This window comes from Humulus lupulus, chromosome 9 (genome assembly GCF_963169125.1).
Source record: "Humulus lupulus chromosome 9, drHumLupu1.1, whole genome shotgun sequence".
Taxonomy (NCBI): Eukaryota; Viridiplantae; Streptophyta; class Magnoliopsida; order Rosales; family Cannabaceae; genus Humulus; species Humulus lupulus.
Genome location: NC_084801.1, coordinates 17,316,660 through 17,339,723, shown reverse-complemented (window position 1 = coordinate 17,339,723; position 23,064 = coordinate 17,316,660).

Genomic DNA, 23,064 nt, shown 5'->3' with positions numbered 1-23,064 from the left:
TCTGGCCTTCCCGAGACAGGATGTCCGAGCCAATTGTAACTCCATGAGTCCCGGCAGCGTTGTCGACGACATACTCATCAACATGAGTAGAAATCGACAACAGGCGCCCTTTGGAAGCTGGCTTCTTCGAAGGAGGGTCGAGCGTTGGGTGGACCATGATAGTAGGAGGCACAGGGGGACATCTGTGGTGGAAGCTTCAACCTGGGAAATAGGACTCGTGGCCAGGCTCGTGACGATGGGAGCTGGAGGAAGAGTCTTCTCTGTCCTCTTAAGGACCTTAGCGAGCCGATCTGACTTTTGCGAGCCTCTCGAGTGCTTACTCCTCTGAGCCCCCTCACCACTGGCAAGCACAGTGTCGAGATCAGAGTCCATAGCATTTGCATAATCGCACCACATTATAAGAAAGTCCAAGACACAAAAAGTTAGCACAATGTAGACAGACAAGGAATAAAGGACAAGAGGAACCTAACTGGAACTCTCCCCCGAGCTCGTGCTCGGTGACCACGTAATTCCCCCATCTTCAGAAGAGGCAGGGGGAGTCCCTTCCCTATATGTGGAAGTCAAACTCGAAAGGTTCCTATAATCATTTGTCCCGTATTGAACGGCTATTCCGTCCCATACCTCGTTCAGACTATACATAGTATCGTATTTCCCTAGCCAACTATCAAACTTATGAATCTCTTTCATCTACCCAGGACCATACATAAAAGTGGTCCCTATCATCTTCACACAAGACTAATCTGTTGGGCTTATGCTTAAGTAGCGAGGGAGACCATAAATCCGAGCTAAGGATGACCGTACCTCTGTCGCTCGAGCTCGAGGCCTCATCATTGGCCTCGTTCCTAGATTGCAGACTCCTACAATGTCGAGCTGGGGATTGTGGCTCAGGGTTGCACCTCAGAGGAAGGCTGCCAGTTGGGAGAGGCACAAACTCCCACTTGGCATATTTCTTGTTGGACCAGACAAGAGGAAAGGGAACGCCTACCATAAGGGAATTGGAGCAAGGCCTCCTTGTGCTCCTTCATCTTATCGGAGAGAGTAGGTCGATGATAATTGGCTGAAGAAACAAGCATATCATGAGTGATTCGAGCCTAAGCAAAAGATTCGAGCACAAAAAGAAGAGATTTTTTATACTTACGGATTCATCTGAATGAATAGGTACTGGAAGAAGCTAGGCAATCTGTCCAAAAGAAAGCCTTCTTGAAATTGGGGGGATGGTTGGGTAAATCCTCAAAGATTTTCTTCTCCTTGGGATAGCTCAAAAGGTAGTAGAAGTCGTCCCCTCCCCGAGCTCGGGAGGGATTTCTTTTCAAGCAAAATAGATACAGAATCTCCTTTGGTGAAGGTCCTTCCTACTTTAGCTCATGGTAAAGCGACCTCAGGGCTGACAAAACCTTGTAAGAGTTGGTGTTGAGCTGGAATGGAGTGAGCTCGAAAAAATCCAAGAAGTCCTTGAAAAGGGACTTTAAGGGCAATAAGGCTCTTGCCTTCATGTGCTCCTGGCTCCAAGCTGCATATTTTAACTTGTTGTCGGGATTACCATCTCCCGGGGCGCGGCAGCTTCGCTCATTGGAGGTCGGAGTTCGACACCTCAACGAGCTCGACAGTCCAATATTGTGGAGGGCCAAGGTGTCAGAGATTTTCCCCAATGAAGAAATCGAGCTCTAGTAGTGCTCGACCTCAAAAAATTCTCTCTTCGAGGTGGGAATGGAGGTTGGCTGTGAGGTAGAAAGGGGATTTGATGGTTCTCCCATTAGTGAAAATAGGAGATTGCCTGGCTTGAAGGCGATTGCCACTTTAAGAGTGGTATCAATGGGGATTGGTCTAGGCTTAGGGCCTGGATCTGGGTAGATGGTGACCCTAAGTCTCTTCCTTTTCCTCTCCTCAACCTCGTCAATTTGACATCAAAAGTGAGCTCGGGTGTCTTCTTGCTTATGCTTTAGTTGGTGCTCCCGAATCAAACGCTGATTCTGGGTAAAAGGTGACTCCGGGCTCGAATTTTTCGGTGAGTAAAGAATTGCGAGCTTTGACTACCACCACTTTTCTGAGTTTTGCGGCATCTATCAAGAGAGCAAAAGGGTGACGGCAAGGTGAACAAGAAATTAAGAATAAAAATCAAGACAGCCTAAGCTCGAATGATCGAGACTATGGAGCAAGCTCGATCCAAAGAACGAGATCAGGCTCGGAGCGTGTATTCCATGGAAAGGGGGGAAGGTGGATTTATTTTCGAAGATCCCAAATTTTCAGGGAAAAAAGTTGGCGGTTACTCAAAAAGTGATATTTTTAAGAAACGTGCAATTTATAAACCCTAATCTTATACTCGTTTCTTGGTCTACACGATATGATATTCAAAATGAAGACAACCCATTAAAAGAGCCATATTTGCATCGTTCATGCAAAATCTGGTTTGGAAATCCGTAATCTCAGAAGAACCTAAAAACTACACGATATTGACTAATACATCCTGATGCTAAACTTGTGTCCAAAAATGCTACTATAACATAAACATGCATGAAAAAATAGAATGTACATGATCAAGAATAGAGACTTACACACATATTCTTGCAGATACAATGAAAGCAACGATTGGAGGAGCGGTTGCAAGAATGACCTCAAGAAATTGAAAAGGCCAAGGTTGTTTTGTCTTCTTGGTTTGGAGAACACGCAAAGAGGAAAAAAAAGGGTTTTTTAGCTCTGGTTTTTCTTTTTCTTTCTGAAACTAAAACATGCAAAAATGGGATGAAGAAGATGACTCGTGCAAATTTATAATCCCCAGGGAATGTCAAAGGTCGAGTTGATCTAGGCCATTGGTCTAATTCGGTATCTGATCTGACGGTCGGGTGCAAACGTGGTAATGGCGGCATAAAGTTGGCAAGTGAATAGACGTGGGCATGGTACAAAAGAACTCAAGTACTCTAATTGAGCAACCCGTGGCTGACGTGTGTCCGCACTCAAGTGCAATTTGTGGTACAGTTTCCAAGAAGGGCAGTTCAAAAGTTTCCTTCTCATAGGATTCAAACTGATACTTTTGAGGGGGCAAAATGTTACACCCAGATTTCAAGATAAGAGGTTATAACCCCGAAAGCTGGGCTCGTCATGTGTGAGCTCGAAATGTATGAAAACATCATATGGTCAGGCTGTAAAACCTCTGAAGTGAAACAACGACCTTGAGGATGTGTAACCTCGAATATTCTCTAAGCACGTGATGGGCAATAGTACGACACTCGAATATATCTTTTACCGATCATCTTCAGGCGAGATAACTTGAGCTCAGAAAGTGTCTACTTGTCCCGATCATAGCGCGAAGTTGGGTGGCGAGCTCATGATTGACTCATAGTCTCGACAGACTCAATGCCAATTGCTGATCTCGAAGACCTGATGAATCACCTGGGATAGCCCATTACGTATGAACTTATTTATTATTGTGTAATCCCAATATTTAAGGGAAGACATTTAATCTGTTATCCTTTCCCGATTCTTATAGGACGTTGCCGTGTATATAGGAGATAATGCATTTAATATCATTATTTCAATTGATATACAGAATATCTTCTCGAAATATGTGGGAATGAATTCTACAACCTTCTCTATAAATAGAGAAGGAATCACCACTTGTAGAGGACCAATTTCTGATTTCTGGGGAGAAAGCTTTGGGTAATTCATCTCTGAAGAATTTCCAGAAAACCCCAAATCTTAATAACATAGACTCATGGACTAGACAGAATTAACTGCTGAACCTCGTAAAAATTCTTTTTGTTTCTCTTCATCATTCATTCACTTCATTGTTTAATTGTTTAATTGCTCTACAATTTATGTTGACGAAAAATGGCGTCAACAATTATGGATTGGTTTTATTCAATAAGAATCATGAACAAAGGTTATTAGTTGGTTTTATATACTAGTTTCAGCAAGAAAATTATATGCAAAGATTACTGATGGTTGTTTATATTAATTTTTGCAACATGAACACGTATCAGGGGTTATTGGTTAGTTTTATATTATTATTTTTTTGTTTTTTTTTTAAAAAAAGTTTGAAGAATTTTTACTAGTTATTTGTATAAATTCATCAATCTAAACAAGTTGATGAAAATATATATAATAAAAGAATAACGAAAAAAATATACAAAGAATTTGAAAAACAGAATAAATTTTCATGAAAAGAATGGAAAAGCATAAGAAAGGTTTGGAAATGGAATTTTAGAGAGAGGTTTATAAAGAGAGAAGGTCTGAGAACAAAAATAATGGTTTTGCTCTTGCTGGAGGATTGACCATGCATTACGGTGTGTTGGTCAGTCTTCGGCCCAGATCTTTGGTGGTTGGCTTCCTTTTGGGTGGCTGGTTTTAGATCTAGGGTTTATTTTTGCAGGAATGACGTAGAGGTGACAGAATTGAAGAAGGATAGTCTGACCTTTCTTGTCTCTTTAGCGGTGCTTGTGGTGGGGCGACAAGGGTTAGACTCAATGGTCCTTGCGATGGGAATCTTATTCGCATATAGATGGACATTGGGACTTTAGAACTAGGTATTTTGTGTCTTGAGGAGGGGCTACCACGACTGGGTTTGTGGTAATGCAACAGAGGGCTTGGTGGGGCTTGGTCTCTTTAGCTTTGTAATTATATGTTTTGGATTGTGCTTTTCTTTTTAGGTAGTTTCCCTTTAGTGAGATTTGATAGATTGTACCCTTGGTCTTTTTGTTTAACGCCCAAAGGTGACTTCCGCTAGCAGTGGTTGTAGTATAGATCAGGCGGTCGATTCCACAAGGCAAAGAAATAAAATTAACAATAAATAAAGTTACGAGATAAACAATATGAGGAAAATAGAACAAGTGATATTTTTGTTGTTTTTTAGATTTAAATACTATAAATAAATATAGAATAAAGTGTGATGTAACAAAAGGTAACAAGTAGGAAGGATCAAGAGTCACCAATATGTATACTTATTTATTTAGATCTTTGATTCACAAAAATTATACAAATGAATAGTTTACATCCCAACTATTCATTTGGAAGATTTAACATTGAAGCACAAATATAGTGATTAATATTCTTTACCATGGAAGGATGAGATAATTCTTATGATAAATCTAAAAAAGACATTATACCATTGGCAATAATGAAATAAAAGATTGGACATAAAACCAAACACAAATATTACTTTTACTATATATAAAATACATAACAAGAGCATGACTAATTTTATATAGATTTAGCAAAAGTAAATATACATGAATGAGATGGAGAAAATGATAAAGATATTATATATATTATTTTCACTAATTTGATTTGATAATACATAGAAAGTGCTTGACAAAATCTATATACTATTAGTAAACATAAATAAAGATAACAAGATCAAGAAATAGAGATGAAAGAAAATAAATCACTCAAATATATAAACTTTAAGAACATGGTGAATAAAAAATATCAACTAAAGTCATAATGCATATAGGATTATCCTAACCTTCCTAAGAATATTAGCCTATTATGCTAGACATTCTCATAAAATTCTAGAGAGAAAATATGAGAAATAAGACTAAAATTTGGTAGAGTTTTGCTACCTAAATATTACATTCAAAATATGAAAGAAGAGTCCCAATTTATAGAGGGAAAAAATGACTAAAAAGAAATTAAACTACAAATGGGATTTACAAAATAAATCTGAAACATTAATAAAAAATGATTTTGAAAATCAAATCATATTATTAATATTAATCTAGCTATTTTAGTGAATGTTCATCATGCCTCTTTTTCTAAATCAGCACAAAATGTAAGTTTTAGAGCTCAAAATGGAAGGGTCCAAGGCCCAAAGTGCACACAAAATGGGCTTGAAGGTGGCTGGTGGCAGCTGAGGCTTTGACCAAGTCGAAGCCAATAGGAGCACGCCAGGTGTGCGGCTGTCAGCAGGGGAACAGAAGAGCAGGCGCGGGTCGGGTCGGTTGCTGGGCTGCTCGCGGTTCGTGCGGGTCCGAGTCACGGGCTGGGCATGGGTCAGGCAAGCTTACGACGTGGCAGGCATGGCTTGCTAGCAGTGGCAGCTTGTTGGGCTTGGGCTACATTACTTAAAAAAATGCCATTTTCTTCATTTTTCTTTTTCAATTTTAACTATTTCTTTCTTCTCTCTTTTTATTAATGTCAAAATGTAATTTATTTCCTGAAAATTAAATTAAAATTAATATTTCCAATTATAAAATATATTATAATAAATTCATGAAAATATTAATTAAAAATTAATTTATTTTACACTTTAAAACTAATAAATTGACATTTTGACCACTAATCAATTTTTCATTACCTACTATCTTTGGTAGTGTGGTGTTTGTAGTCGACCATGACTTAGGCCTATGTGTCGTGATATGTCGACCTTGTAGGTATTTGTGTCGTTATTGCTCGCCCTTTACTTTATTGATTTGTTGTATTGTCTTATTGGAGTTGTGTATTGGACTTGGTTCTTATTTTTCTTGATTAAAATCCTTAGGTCTTTCTCTATCTCAAAAAATATATATAATAAATTATAGAAGATTAATTATTAAAATTATATCAAAAATAAAAGTCAAACAACAATTATAATAAATATAATAAAATTAATAAGGAATGATTTATTTAGCATAAAAAAATATTTAAAAAATGACAAAAGACTATTTTTAAAAAAAAATTATCTATATATATTTTAAATATAAATATAAACATTATATTATATTATAATAATATACAGTAAAACTTTGTTTGACAAAAAAAGTGGTATGTTTTTAAATATTTACTCGCAAGCGCACGGATCGTATTTATAGAATAGTGTTCGTGTAAGCACGATTTTGAACCCAAATTAGTTGTCTAAAATAAAAAAGAAAACTTGTTGACGGTGAGAACTCATCAACTATGTTAGGTCGAAAAACTCAAAGGTAAGTATGGAGATAGCTAGAGAAGAACTTAGAATAGACTTAAGGAAAAATAAATTTAGATCAACAATGGAGTCACCATTCGTATATTGCTTAATAGCCTGGGTATATAATGAATTCTCCAACCCCCCTCAATGATGAAGTGAGGCTCTACATATAGGTGAGCTCTAATGGCTCTTGATACATTGTGGTCCTGAAGAGACAAGGAGCTGTATATCCAGGCTGTAGGTTGTAGTGTTGTCGGAGGAGTGGTGGTCGGCTCCAGTATGTATCAGGGGTCTGCAAAAGTACTCCTGCCATGGTACCATGTCGTATCCCCACTACTTGTCGGGTACAAACCTCATAGGCATGCTAAAGGGGTACTTGCCATGTACCATTCTTATACGGCCACTACTTGAAGGGTATGGGTGTTATACACTACCTTGGTTCCTTTTGTCTTGTTTGTACCTTCCGTACCTGTACGTGAATTCCATCCACTCCACCACTTTAATGGGGTGCATTTATGTCTTGAGCTCCACAATATTTGGCTAAGTAAGCATACTTGGGAATTCCTTTGGAACCTACGTGTGAGGTGCATCTTGCTGGTGGCACCTCCCCCAAAATGGGATAGAGCCTCTTCAGCAAGCTACATGCCTCAAGAGGTTCATGGGGACCTGACAAGATGATTCCATTGAATTGGTCAAGAGATAGGTCCTCGATGCACGCAATGCCTCATGGCTACGCGAGATGCGAGAAGGTCTCGCGGGGGCACGACATGGTGGCAGCGCACGAGGCGCGTGGGTCTTACAGAGGTGCGGCGTGGTGGCAGTGCGCGAGGCGAGAAACCCCCCTGACCGAGACGGCAGGTGCGAGGCCCTCCTGGTCGAGACCTAGGCGCGAGGCCCTTCTGTCCGAGAGGCCAGGCACGAGGCCCTGCTGGTCGAGACGCCAGTTGCAAGGAACCTCGGCTGAATGCGAGGCGATGGCCTCGCGAGGCCCAGGTGCGTGGCGTCTGGGTACGAGGGGTTATAGTCTTCAGGAGGTGCAAGGGTGCGTGGCACCTGGGCGCAAGGTGACTTAGTCTTCATGGAGGCAGAGGCCTCGTGAGCCACATGGGAGCATGACTCCTAATTACTTAGCACTCGGGTCTCCAACCAGGCAAGTGTCTCGCGAGGCACATGGGTGCCTGAGACATGGGTGCGAGGCGGGGGCCTCATAAGGCCCAGGGGCGCGAGACACACAACGACGTCGTTAGCCTTCGAATCTTTAGCAAGGTAGAGACCTGCGGGGCACTTGAGTGTGTTGGCTAGAATGTGGTCTCGTGAGACTTATAGGCCCGAGCCCGATAGCATGACCGAGTGACCCTTAGCCATGTATTCCAACCAGGGACCAGAGATTTTTTCCTTGGTGGATTTTTGGCATCCACAAAACTATTTAAACCAAAGTGAATAAACTCTAACCTAGCTCCAAGATATTTGATGGGATATTGTGTCAAGAAAATCAAATATAAGATAGTAATAAAGATAGTTAAGACAAGAAACATAAACAAGATAGAATTGTAAACAAGTTGTAATAGGAAGATTATTAAGATAATAGAATCCACAAAATATAAGCTTAATAATATTTATAAGTATATTGATACCCAAGTTTTATTGATAGTAGAAATTAATCAAGCTATCACTTCTTCAAACTAGATTTTCTATTTAAGCTCAAATTATCATAAAAATATAGGATTTATCTTCACTTTTAAAAATATAATTTCAAAGTATTTAGTGTGAATCAATCTAATGAAGAAAAAAAAATCAAAGAACATTATTTATAAGGTAAAATATAATATTTTTGTTCTAAGCTTGGATGTGCTCAATTTAATGGCACACATTAATCAAAGAATATTATGATTTTGCACAAATGAAGAAGAAAGTGTAAATATGCTCTAACAATCAAGAATACAAGATATTAAAGATGAAATAAGATATTTGAAGAAGAAAATCCATAGACTTTGTTGCACAAAATGGGAAATCAACATACCAAATAAACATTATCTAGTTACATATTATTTCATCATTATCTTAATAATCTTAAAAAGATTAGGAACTCATAACTAGAATAGAAAATACAAACAAAAAATTACAAACATAACTAAGAAAATTTGGAGGAGAACCCCCAAATTGTTTCTCTAAAAATACATAGAAAATTAACCAAAAAAAAGATGAAGAGAATTGAGTGGTCTTGAAATGTGGTATGTGTGTAGAGTAAAACCCCCCCTTCTAAAAATGGTCTTCCAATCCTTATTTATAGCAAAAAATGATTAATTAAAATAATCAATTTCAAACAAAAGATTGATTAAAATAATTTTTGTGTAAGGAATATTATGGTAAATAGGGATTAAAAAGAGTAAAAGGGAAAAAAACAATAGGAGAGTGGGGGAAAATCTGAGACTAATGGAGAAATGTGGTGTATTTGTGTGGGACAATTTGGGTATTTTTGAATTTGAATTGGTATTAACATATGTGGGGTCCATTGGTATTTTCTGTGTAATTTTCGAGTAAAAAGGGTGAGGTGTCGTGTGATTATTGACTCAAAAATGGCCTTTTACTATGCAATCCAAGTGGTGGGACCCGCTGAATTAGTTGCTGAAGAGTGTCGCGACACAGGACTACGTGTTGGCTTTTGATTCGCTAGGAGACTACTGTGGTGGCTCTGCACGCAACACCTGGCAAGAGAGAGAAACTTTGAGGGGATAGGGCTGCAAGTGGCTGGTTGGGGGTCTTCTGCTCCTTACGCGGCTTGGTCGGGAGTGAAGGCCATGCACCCTCTGGGACCATAGGATCAATCAACGAACAACCCAGATCAGTGATTCTCTTAACACGCGACTGGGCTTCGCAAACTCTGAAAATAAATAAACTTATATAATTTTTGATTTTGGCCCAATATGTGAGTTTTGCTTTGCTTTAGTCCTACTTTTCTCCAACAAAATACACCTAAAAATAGAGAAAATTAATTAGAACTTAAACATAAAATACATAAAATTTAAAATACAACATATTATAAAAAAATAACACTAAAAACACACAAAATTTTATAAAATTCAAATAAACCTAATAAATTCAAAATAACATAAAAACTTAACAAATTAATAAAAAACTTAACAACTTAACAACAATTAGCTTAAAAATAGTGGTAAAATAACTCTATTTTGTAGAGCTATTCAACCTCTCTATAGTAATAATGTTGGAACCAACATAAACATAGCTAACAAACAAAAACAAGCAAAACAAACTGACGAAAACGAACTAAGATACTCGAAACAACAGGCTGACTACTAGCCCAAAAGACATTTGCTGACTATCGTCAAACATAGTTGTAAGGGATGTACTCAGATAGGATGGAAGAAGATAGTTGATCAGGTTGTATGAAACCTTCTCGACCATGTTGGAGAGCCCACCTGGTGACGTTATGAGCTGCATAGTTGCAATGTCTTGTAATCCATTGGATTTCCCGAAGGTTCAACAATTTAGCCTTGTTTTGGAAATTGAAGTGAGGTATCTGTAGGATGTAGTCAAGGTGGTTTTTGTCCCTTCCATAAAAGGCGTCTGCCACTATCAAGGATTCCATTTGAAACACCACATTCCTAAACTGCAACTCCACTACTAAGTCTATTTCCTTGCACACAGCAACAACCTCACAGAGGGTTGGATCCGAATGGTAGAGTTTCCTAATGCATATCTTCAAGAAATCTGCTTTGTCATCTCTAAATACATAAGCTGCCATTGAGTAGTTCTTGCCTATGGAGACATATGTGTTACATTCTATCTAGCCTGTAAGAGGGGGCATCTACTCATGCCACTTAGTGTTCGAAAGTGAATCTAGTTGCACGAACTCTCCTATCTTAAAATAACTCATGTCAATGACCTCTTTGATATCAAAATGCTTTCCTTCATGAATGGTACCATTCATTTATTTCCAAATAGATTCAAGGATAAGTGAGGCCCCAATTAGGAAATCATTGAAGCCCATGTTTCCTGGCCAGTTTCAGTCCTGCTTGAACCATCTGATCCATTCCTTCCAATTTGAAAATTTGAGAGAATTTGTCCTTAGACCCCAAGCATAGCCAAACCAGACCCCTGTTATATATATACACTCCCAAAGTAAATGCATAGAGGTTTCCAAATTCTCATTACACATTGGGCAGTGTAAGACACTTGTAACGCCCCAAACCCCAGGGACCGTTACGGTGTGCCTTATAAACAGTGCTAAACTCGCTAACCGAGTCATTTGGCCAAAAACGTGAACTAAGTATGGTTAGCGGTTTAGGGATTAAACATTTTTGGTTAAGATGTAACGTTTCACTAGAACGTTTAATATATACATTGGGATCCCGAAAATATAATTTCAGAGTCTATTACAGAAAATATTTACAACAGGCCGTTCTAAGTGGCAAAACAGGGTTCAACCCTAGTTCCACTTTAAACCTCGGCCGTGGCGGACGAGCAGCTGCATATGTACATGTCATCACCTAAGCTCTCCAACTCAAGGATGGTCCAACTTCCTCTTGCCTTTACCTGCACCACGTAGCACCCGTGAGCCGAAGCCCAGTAAGAAAACATTGAATAACATGATATAATATCAACAGATAACATGACGTAATACCAACAGATAACATGATGTAATATCAACAGATAACATGATGTAATATCATCAGGAAACATGATATAATATCAACAGATAGCTCAATTGATAGATGGTTCCTTCATAAGCTTGATTAGGATAGGTGCATGGTGATAGTCACCAACATAACCATCCTCCCGACTCTAGAGTCGTAACTAAGGACAGCGTCCCCCAGCCATGTGACAAACAGTCACCGGGGTCATATACCTTGGCTGAAATCATCTGGTCTTAGACCAGGTAAGCGCTTATAGTTCTCATTGACCTTCCAGTCGGTCCAGCACTAATACCCTATATGGGTCATCCAATGCCGACCTCGATTAGATCTAATCTCCATTTGGCCCGGCGTTCGCAACGCACCGCCACTTCTGACTCTTGGGTCGGTGAAACTCGACCAGTGCTCAGCCCGTTGTGAACTAACTAATAAGTTACAGCTTCACAGACGGATCTGATACCATTGCCGATTCTGACTAATAAGCCAGCGCCATACACAAGTAAGCCATGCCACCAAACATATATCACATATCCAATATCCATAAACAAGGCATTCAACATGCTTACTTAACAGGTACTAGTACAATTAGGTCCATGCACAACACAGAGGCTCAAGCTCTGAACAACATCATACCCAGTATACAAAACATGTCCTAATCACATGTTTCTCGTGCATCACATGCATCATACTCAACAATCCAACATGCACCAACAACCGCCATGCATGTTGCGTTCAACAATTAACCAACATGCATCAAGAATAGCCATGCATGTCATACTTAATAATTAACCCACATGCATCAAGAATAGCCATGCATATCACATATACACAGGGTGCAGTTTTCTTACCTCAAAGTCAAGCTAGAATGATTAAAAGAACAACCCTTGAGAACGATCAACTTTTAGTCCTTTGGCGGCCACCTAGTCATAACCAAATATAGGATATCATCAATAAAAATGATCAACACAAGTTCCCAAACCAATATCTAGCCTCCGGGACATCAATCCACACTTAACCAAGTAGTAAGATCAACCCCGAGGCCTATGGCAAGCATCCCTAAGTCAAAAACCTTATTCTGGCCAAATCTGCCTCTATGGGCCGCGACTCACCCTCCTGACAGAGCCAAACCCTTCACAAAAATGCACGTAGGCCGCGGCTCACCATAGCCGTGCCACGGCCCATTACCAAAACCAGCAAGCACCAGCTTGCTTTCCCCTGCGTTTTCCCTCGGAACCAACCCTTCAAACTAGTTCCAAACCTCAACCTAACACCCAATTTAACCACTAAACATTGCCAACAACTCACCCACATCAAAACCCAAGTTAAACATCAACTAAACTTCCATTAATTCCAACTATTTACCATGAAATCACAAGCTGAAAGTTCAAACCCAAAACAGAGTATAAACCAGAAACTTATGGCTGAACTTACCTCAAATCCGAGTTTGAACCTCCTTCAATGGCTGAACCAAGTTCCTAAGCTCCCACCTTTGATTTCCGAACTTAACTCCTCAATTTGGGCTCCCAAAATTCAAAGAAAAGTGAAGGGGAAAACATGTACGGGAGAAGAAGAAGAAGGGATGAGGATGGGCTCTGTTTTCCACAACCTTCTAAACCTCATGTATATCCAAGCTAAATGACCTAAATGCCCCTAGGTCATTTAAAGGCTTCTAAGCACTCCCAAGGGTAAAATCATCCTTTCCCGCCTATCACGTTAATTATAATTAACGCTCTCCAATTCCTGCTATTCTCAATATTCCCAAATACCAATAAATCATATCCCATTACCCTTTTATTCCCGGTAATGTTCTAATCATCAAAGTGACCTCGAGACTCACCCCGAGCCCCGCACTTAAGCTCGTTATGACTAGACCGAACTCTTACATCTCATGATCGTCTCATGCCGAATAGCTCGAGCCAATCCACCTTTTAATGTGGCTATATTAATTAATCACAACCATGCACCCATAATACACAATTACGCCCACAGCGGCCAAATTACCAAAATGCCCTCATAATTAAAATATGAACCCATATGCATGCATTCACCATCATATAATAATATAATTCACGTAAACATGCACATAATCCTTAAATACCATAATAAATCGATTATGGCCCTCCCGGCCTCCTAATCAAGGTCCTAAACCTTATTAGGAAATTCGGGGCATTACAACACCCATCGGTAAAAATGTGCTGAGCTTTGTTTTAGTTAGGCGAGAATCTTGAAACACTTGCCACAGGAACAACTTGTGTTTATTATGAATTTTTGAGCCCCAAATCCATCTCCAAATATCATTATCTTCTAATTCCACTTAAGTGCCTTTTATTAGTCTACAAGCCGATATAATAGAGAAATTGCCACTTTTCTCTCTAGTCCATAACCATCCATCTTCTGCCTGTCTTGTTGGAAGAGGGATGTTGAGGATTCTTTTAACCACATATGGAGCAAACCACCTTTCTAGCATTGCTTCACTCCATTCATGGCCACAATGAAATCCTTGTTAGTAACTGTTTTATTATATGCACAGCGGAAAGCACGAGGTGGTGGGCCCACAAATTTGAAAAAAAAATATATTTAAAAAATCTTTAAATAATAGATTCATTAATATCCAAAGCATTAATCAAAGAGAAAAAAATAAGGATTTACCGGTTGTAGAACAATCAAGAATCATTGCTATCTTTTAGTAACTCCAACGAACATCCAATCCAAAGCATTCTTGTGAGTACTCAGACCAAGATCTTCCAAGATGTATCTCTACACCTCAAGACGTGTGTGGGCACGTAGAGTGATGGTGAGAAAATTTCTGATTCACAAGATGTACTCAACTCATGAGATCTTGGAATGTTAGTTCTGAGATAGTTTTCAAGGATAGAGAAAAATAATACGATATATTTTGTCTTTGTGAAAAGCTTAGAATTTTCTCTCTAGAATATTCTATCTATTAAGCGTATTATCTGATAGATTTATAAAAAAATTAATTAAATTTTAAAATTCAAAATTTAAATTATATATCACTTATTAAATAATTAAATAAATAAAAGAAATATCCAAGACTCATTCTTAAACCTTGTTACACGCACCAACTACAATGCATGCACTGTAGTTAGCGTGTAACACATCCCTGATTTCAGGGATATGTTCCACCCACTTTCTTTTAATTATTGTTTAATAATTATTTATTCAAAAATATCTAAACATGGTAACTTATTTTATCAGATTAATTAAAGAACAATTATCATTTCGAACTCAAATCCAAATTGAATTATTAAAAATATATTTTCACATTTATTTAAATAAATAAAATTAATTAATTCAAAATTAATTATCCTAATTATTTAAATGCTATTTTTCGAAATGGCCATTTTGTTTAAAAAAATTAATTAAAAAAATTCTTTTAATTAAAATACCAATTTTGAAAATTGTTACATTAATTAAAATAATTTTTCTCAATTACATATATGACCTTGAAGAACAACTTTCTTCCAAATGTCTTTTTCTTGATATTTCCCAATTTCCACTCTTACATTGAATAATGTTGATAGAATCATCTTTGGGACCTATGGACCTATAATTTCAAGCTCCAATAAATTTAGATTATTAATTAAAATTCTTTAATATCATAACTTTTATTTATTAATCTCAATATTATTTCACTAAAAATATGAGATTGCACTCTTGTAATTATATACATTTATTTATTGAATACTTTTAAGTATATAAAAGTGTCCATCGATTTAACCACTACACACAATTCAATCATCTATTAAGGGTTCATAATTAAAGAAGAAATTAATTAACGTTTAACATCTTTAATTATATCTTGTTTCCTTAAGTACCATTAACTTTACTAGAGAAGGTTAATTCATAAACAAATTTATGAATTTGAGCTCATTAACCTTTCAGTTCCAAAAGCCAACCCTTAAAAGAACCATTATTTAATTCCTCCCATAAAGGTATAGATTCCATATATGTATATTATGTCCTCAACCATTTATATCAATGAGTTCCCAAAACAAAAGTTTTCCGCCTGATTATTCTGACAAACCATAGCGAGTGAATCAAAGAACTCATATGGCATAAACAGGAGTTCATAATAACTTCAGGATTAAGATCAACTTGTATATGATCATCTTATTGATATGTTAAACTAATACTTATATATTAAACGATAGTATTAAGTATTAATAACATATCGGGTCCCGTTCATATATAACCAGTTTATACAAAGTACATTCACTAAGATGTCCTACTACATCAGTAATCCGGATCTAGATTACATGTATTAATATGAACCGTACATATAGTATTTAATCCAAAGATTCCATATAACTTTGTTTTACTACGAACTATATAAATTCGTTCCCTACAATCTTAATTATCTCGTACCAATACAAGATTGTAGTCACAATAACAAATTTTAGAATTTTCTGATATTCATATAATATAATAATAATAATACATATATATGTATATGCGAAAATTCATTTCAATTATTTATTTCATAAAACATTGTTCAATACATATGCTTTAAAGGGCACTAATCCCAACAATTTCTCACTTGCACTAAAGAAAATGAGGCATCTCCCTCAAACTCATATTGCTAGCATGATCTTTAAAAGATTTGGTAGACAAAGTCTTACTAAAAGGATCAATTTGGTTATGTTCTGAAGTTATCTTCATAATTGCTACATTTACTCTGTGAACAATATCCCTGATCAAGTGGTATTTCCTCTCGATATATTTTCGACTATTGTGACTCTTTGGTTCCTTCGAGTTAGCTACCACTCCACTGTTATCACAGTACAATACTAGTGTCTTATCCATGTATGGAACAACTTCCAAATCACAATAGAACTTTTTGAGCCACATAGCCTCTTTAGCTGCTTCACAAGTTGCTATGTATTCGACTTCCATGGTAGAATCTGCGATACTGGTTTGTTTAATACTACGCCAGACCACAACTCCTCCACCAAGTGCGAACATTGATCCAGAAGTCAATTTTCGACTATCTCTGTCTGATTAAAAATCATAATCAGTGTATCCAATGGGGTTCAAGTCACCATTTGAATATACAAGAATATATTCTCTAGTTTTCCTAAGATACTTGATAATATTCTTTACTGCAACCCAATGACTCAATCCAGGATTGGATTGATAACGACTAACTATCCCTACTGCATAACAAATGTCAGGTCTTGTACACAACATGGCATACATTAGACTGCCTACTGCAGAGGCATAGATATACTGTCTCATATCATCTTCTTCTTGAGGTGTCTTAGGACACTGCTCTTTAGAAATGACAATTCCATGACGATTTGACATATCGTCCTTATTGGAATTTCGCATACCGAACCGCTCAAGTACCTTATCTATATAAGTAGCTTGAGACAGAGCCAAAACTTTGTTCTGTTGATCTCGAAGGATCTGGATGCCCAGAATGTAGTTTTCATCTCCCAAATCTTTCATTTGGAGTTGCTCAACTAGCCATTTATTTACTTTTGTCAATGTTCCTACGTCATTTCCAATCAGTAAAATATCATCAATGTAAAGAATCAGGAATACCACAATGCCATCGTTGATTTGTTTGTAGACACAAGGTTCATCAAAGTTTTGTTCAAAACTGTACGTTTTGATTATGTCATCAAATCTTAGATTCCAAGATCTTGAAGCTTGTTTGAGTCCATAAATGGACTTAAGAAGCTTGCAAGCCTTGTGCTATTGACCTTTTATTTCAAACCCTTTTGGTTGAGACACATAAATGGTCTCGTCAAAATAGCCATTCAGAAATGTTGTCTTAACGTCCATTTGCCATATCTTATAATCCATGCAAGTAGCTATGGACAAGAGTATGTGAATGGATTTAAGCATGACTACATGAGAAAATGTTTCTTCGTAATCAACCCCTTCTCTCTGAGTGTAACCCTTAGACCATCTCCAATGGGAGATGTAAATAGTGTGCTATATTTGGCACAAAAAGTCAATATATCATATATTTAGCACAATTTTTAGCATTATGCTTCAATGCACAATTGAAAAAACTGTTGTAAAATTTAATATTTCATTCATGTTAATTTGATATTTATTGAAAATATACAAAAAGTAATAATATTTCTTTATATTTTATTGTTGATAGTATAAGATAATAATAAAATAATAAGGTAAAAAATATAGCATTTAATGCAAATAGATCAAATAATAAAAATGCCACAAAAGTAAATAAAAAATTGTAGTATTTATGGTGATGCAAAATATGCACTGTGCTATATTGTGTGCCAAATTTGGCCCAACTTTTAGCATGTGCAAAATTTGGCACAACTTTTGGCACACCATTGGAGCAAGTTTTTGTAAAGTGAGCTATATTTTAGCAATGCATCACAAATTTGACACTCTATTGGAGATGCTCTTAGCTACTAGCCTAGCTTTGAAAGTTTCCACTTTTCCATCCGCTTCTCTTTTCTTCTTGAATATCCATTTGCAACCAATATATTTAATATTTTCAAGAAGATATTCAAGAGCCCAAACTGAATTGGAATACATCGATTCAATTTCCAAGTTCGTGGCATCTTGCCATTTTTCTTTGTCAGAATCTTCCATTGCATCTCTGTATGTCAATGGATCATCTTTGTTTGTATCAGACACAAGCATTTGAACTTCGTGTTCTGCCTAACAACCCTCCCACTATGACGAAGCTCTCTGTTGTTCTGACTTGAACTTGTGGCTTCTTCTGGTTGTTGTTCATTGCAAATAGTTGGTTCTATTTACTTGATTTGAGACCATCTCCTCCAGTAGAACCTTATTGCAAGGTTTGTGATTGTTAATGTAGTCATATTCAGGAAAAGTAGCATTCGTCAATACAAATGTTTTATTTTCTTTAGGACTATAGAATATACCACCTCTAGTCTCTTTGGAATATCCCACAAACATTCACAGTTTAGTGCAAGATTCCAACTTTCCAGTCTTTCCTTTCAGCACGTGTGATGGACACCCCCAAATACGAAAATAATATAAACTTGGTTTAGTACCATTCAATAATTCTAACAGTGTCTTCTTGATAGACTTGGATGGAACAACATTCAATATGTACATTGTACATTGAATGACATAGCCCAAGAATGACAGTGGCAATGATGAATAGCTCATCATTGATGTATTTAGCATTTATAACCGAGTACAATAGTTGTGAAATCCCTTCCCTTGATGTATTTAGCATTTATAACCAAGTACCATAGGCTTCCATTACCAGTCAAGGCCATCCATGACCATTTAATGAGGAAGGCGTTATTAATTACCTCTGTTGATCTAAATTCGAGGCTGGGAGGGCCATAACTGTTTAATGTGTAATGCCTCAAAATCCCTGATGCAGTTTAATGGCTAGATTAGTAGGCCGGGAGGGCCATAACTGTTTAATTACGCCATTAAATGATTATATGCATGTTTAAGTGAATTATATTATAATGTGATGTTAAATACATGCATGTGGGCCCACATTTGAATATTAGAGTGTTTTGATAATTTGGCCCGTCGATGGCATATTTGTGTATTTTGGTGCATAGTGTGAGTTATGGATAAGATCCCATTATTATGGAGATATATTCGAGCTATTCGGCATGAGACAGTCTTATATTGTGAATTAGTGGTTTTGTCATAAAGAGGTCATTTATTGGGATATTGAGTAATGAGAATGTTTATTTGATGATAAATTGGGAGTTATTGAGACCAGGAGGAAATTCTGGAAGTTTTGACTATAATGTTCCCGGGGGTGTTTTCGGGACCCCGAGCACTAGGTTTTATTTGAGGTTACTTAAGCTTAAAGTAGTTTGTCAGATAGAACTGTACGTTAGAAAATACTTTCTTTCTTTCTCGTTAGTTCATTTTACCGTTCGAGGCAAATTCAAAGAAATCTTGAGTTCTAGGAGTCGAAATCAAGCGAGGATCGATGCATAGCGATCCTAGGGAAGATTAGAAGCTTCTTGACCGAAGAATTTAACGAGAAACAACCCAATGAAAGGTAAGTTTTAAGTTTTGAGTTTTTAGAATTTCTAAGCTTAGAATTGGGTTTTGTGAATCGTTGAGTTTTTGGTTCGTTTGAGCCTTGGGATTTGATGGTTTTGGATCATTGGGAAGTTTGGGAACTTTGATTTTTGGATTTGGAAGTGTTTAGGTATGTTTTTGGAAGGTTTGGGATGAAGAAAATTGGGTTTATGGCTGGTTCTGGGTGGGGGGTCGCGACCCTGTTCTTGGACGCCGCGGCCCTAGCTCGAAGAAGCAGGTGGAGGCATTTTGGCCTTGCTGGGCGCTGCGGCCCTGAGTGAGGGGCACCGAGGCCCTTGCTCCTATTGTGGCTGGGGGTCACGGCTCATGGTGCTAGGGCCGTAGCTCTTGGGTAGTTTTGAGCCTGTTTGGGTGTTTTGACCTCGGGAACTTGGTTTTAGGCCTCGAGATTGTTCCTACTACCCGGATTAGTGGGGATTGATGTGCCGGAGGCTAGATCTTGGTTCGAGAACCTTTGTTATTCATTTTATTGATGGTGTCCCATAATTGGTTATGACTAGGTGACCTTTAAGGAACTTATAGGTTGGCCGTGCTCAAGGGTCGTTCTTTTATTCATTCTCGCTCGACTCAAAGGTAAGAAAACTGCACCCAGTGTATATCTGACATGCATGGTTATTCTTGATGCATGTTGGATGTTTAAATGTGACATGCATGGTTATTGTTGAGGCATGTCAAGTGATTAAATGTGATGCATGTGTTGCACGAGAAACATGTGGTTAGGGCATGTTATGAATATTGAATATGAGATTGTTCAGAGCTTGAGCCTATGTGTTTATGCATGGTCCTAATTATGCTAGCAGTTGTTAAGTAAGCATGTTGAATGCCCTATATTTGGATATTTGACATATGATAGCATTGCTTGCTTGTGTGTGGCACCAACTATTCAGGATCGGCACTGGTCGCATATTACTAACCTGAGAGTCAGAAATGGCATAAGCGTCGAGGACGCAGAGCCGATAAATAATTAGATCTAATCGATATCAGCATTGAAGGACTCATATGGGGTATTAATGCTGGACCGATCCGAAGGTCGAAGAAAATTATAAGCGCTTGTCTAGTCTAAGACTAGTTACTCGGAGCCAGGGCTAAAGGTCTAGGTGACTGTTTTGTCACATGGCTGAGGGAGCGGAATCCCATGTTAGTGACTTGATAATTAGTCACTTATTAAAGGTATTGACCCCCTGTTGGTGACTTGGTAATTAGTCACTTGTTAAAGGGTACAAACCCCCTGCTAGTGACATGGTAATTAGTCACTTGTTAAAAGGTACAGCCCCTTGTTAGTGACTTGTTGATTAGTCACTCGTTCATTGTTTGAACCTATTTGCCTACTTGAATAGGGCTATAATTTCTAGGAATGTGCCTTATGATTTGATGACATGTTATTACTGTTCATGAGCATATTGAGTTTTCTTGCTGGGCTTCGGCTCGCAGGTGCTATGTGGTGCAGGTAAAGGCAAAAGAAAGCTGGACCATCCTTGAGTAGGAGAGCTTAGGTGACGATGTGTACATATGCGGCTGCTCGACCGCCACGACCGAGGGTTGAAAGAAGAACTAGGGTTAAACCTTGTTTTGTCGCTTAGATCGGCTAGTTGTAAAACCATTTCCATTTTTTCTCTTTTTGATTTTAGCCTTTGAAGAGGATGGGTTAGAATCAGCAACATTTGCTTCTCCTTCTTTCTCAGAACCTTTGTTAAGAGATTCATAAGTTTGCAACTCATTCAACAGTTGTCTCATCTTATATGATAATTTGTTCATGAGATAATTGGTTGTGAAACCTTTAAAAGCTGGGAAAAGTGATTCAAGTATAATGCTTACTTGAGTCCTTTCATCAATGATTGCCCCATGGGTAATGACATCGTGCATTATATTGACCATGTCTAATACATGTTCTCTAACAGAAACTCCTTTCTTCATTTTCTTGGTCATGTAGGATCTGGTGGCCTCATGCCTACACTGGTCTGACTGCTGCCCACATATATCTTGAAGGGTATCCTAGATCTCATAAGCATTTTCAATGTTCTCAAACTTCTTTCTGAGCACATCGCTCATACTCGCAAGCATATAACACTTTACTTTGTTGTTTGATAAGATCCAATTATCAAACTTTTCCCTTGCAATTTTGGCAGCAATAGCGGGAGGGACTTCAGGACATTCCTCAGTCAAGACAAATTTGTGGTTCTCACATATCAATACAATGTTCAAGTTTGATTTCCATTTCATGTAGTTTTCACCAGTCAACTTTTCATTAACAAGTAAAGAAGATACATGATTTGAGCTAGACATAATTGTTGAAAATAAATAAATAAACAAAATGAATTTATGCATATAATAAATATCAGTCATTTTCATAATAGTAAACATGATGCATGAATGGATCAATTAAAGAACACATAAAAAATAATTACTAATTTCACAAGTAATAATTTGAACATTAATGGACCAGCCTTAGGGTAGGTCAGACTAATTCCAAATTAATTTTGAGACAAGTTCTCAAATTTATAAGTGAAAACTTAAATCAATATTTCTTTTTTGACTTATAAACAACCGCTTGTTTGGTCAAGAATACACTAATCCGCTCGAAAGCCTAATGTATCTTGTGAGTGTAACCCATTATTTTAGATCAATGACTTAACTCAAGAGTGTGTCATAGGGTCAATCAAACTTGAAATACATCATTAAATCCTATTCTTGAAGAAGAAGTTTTTCTTGAGAATAATACAGTTGGAAGCCTTCCTTAGAGGGACACAAGCAATGGTGTCGCGAGGCCCTCTCCATGCTACCTCGGTGCTAACTAATAATGGAGACCATGAGACTCATTGTCATAACTACCTCTCCCACTCACTATTTTAGAATACATGATTTCTCAAAACATCCTACGCTTTTTAATTGGTTGTAAAAATAAAGTGATCTATTTTTACCAAATGATATTCTAATAATTACTAATCAAATTAAGCAAAATTAAAATTATAGAACTATGCCCTAATTAATTCAATTTTAATTTGCTATAATTACTAAGAATATCATTTATAATTTAATAAAACAATTTTATTAAATACTATAAATTAAACAACTTTTAAAATCTATTTCCGCTCTTGAACTAGTTAAAAACTAGATTTATTATTATATGGGCCAACATATAATCACAAAGGACAATCCTAAGGCATGTTTCCACTCATATGAGATGCATGCACAATTTTAAATACTGTGTGGGCTATATGTATGGCGTGTCAAAAATGCACGATAAAGTATTAAACAATTTAATCACATTCAAACATTTAAATAAATAAATACTAACTAAATAAATAAATAAATGCGGACCGGGTGTCTTGGGTATTTCTTGTAGAGTCGCAGAATATTTACTTAACTAGCTAGATAGTTGTAGTAGTAGTATTAGTTAGTAGTATGATAGTTACCGTGGATTTTGGTTCAAGCCGGGACTTAGTTGAACACTCGTAGCAACACTTATAGATTTTATAA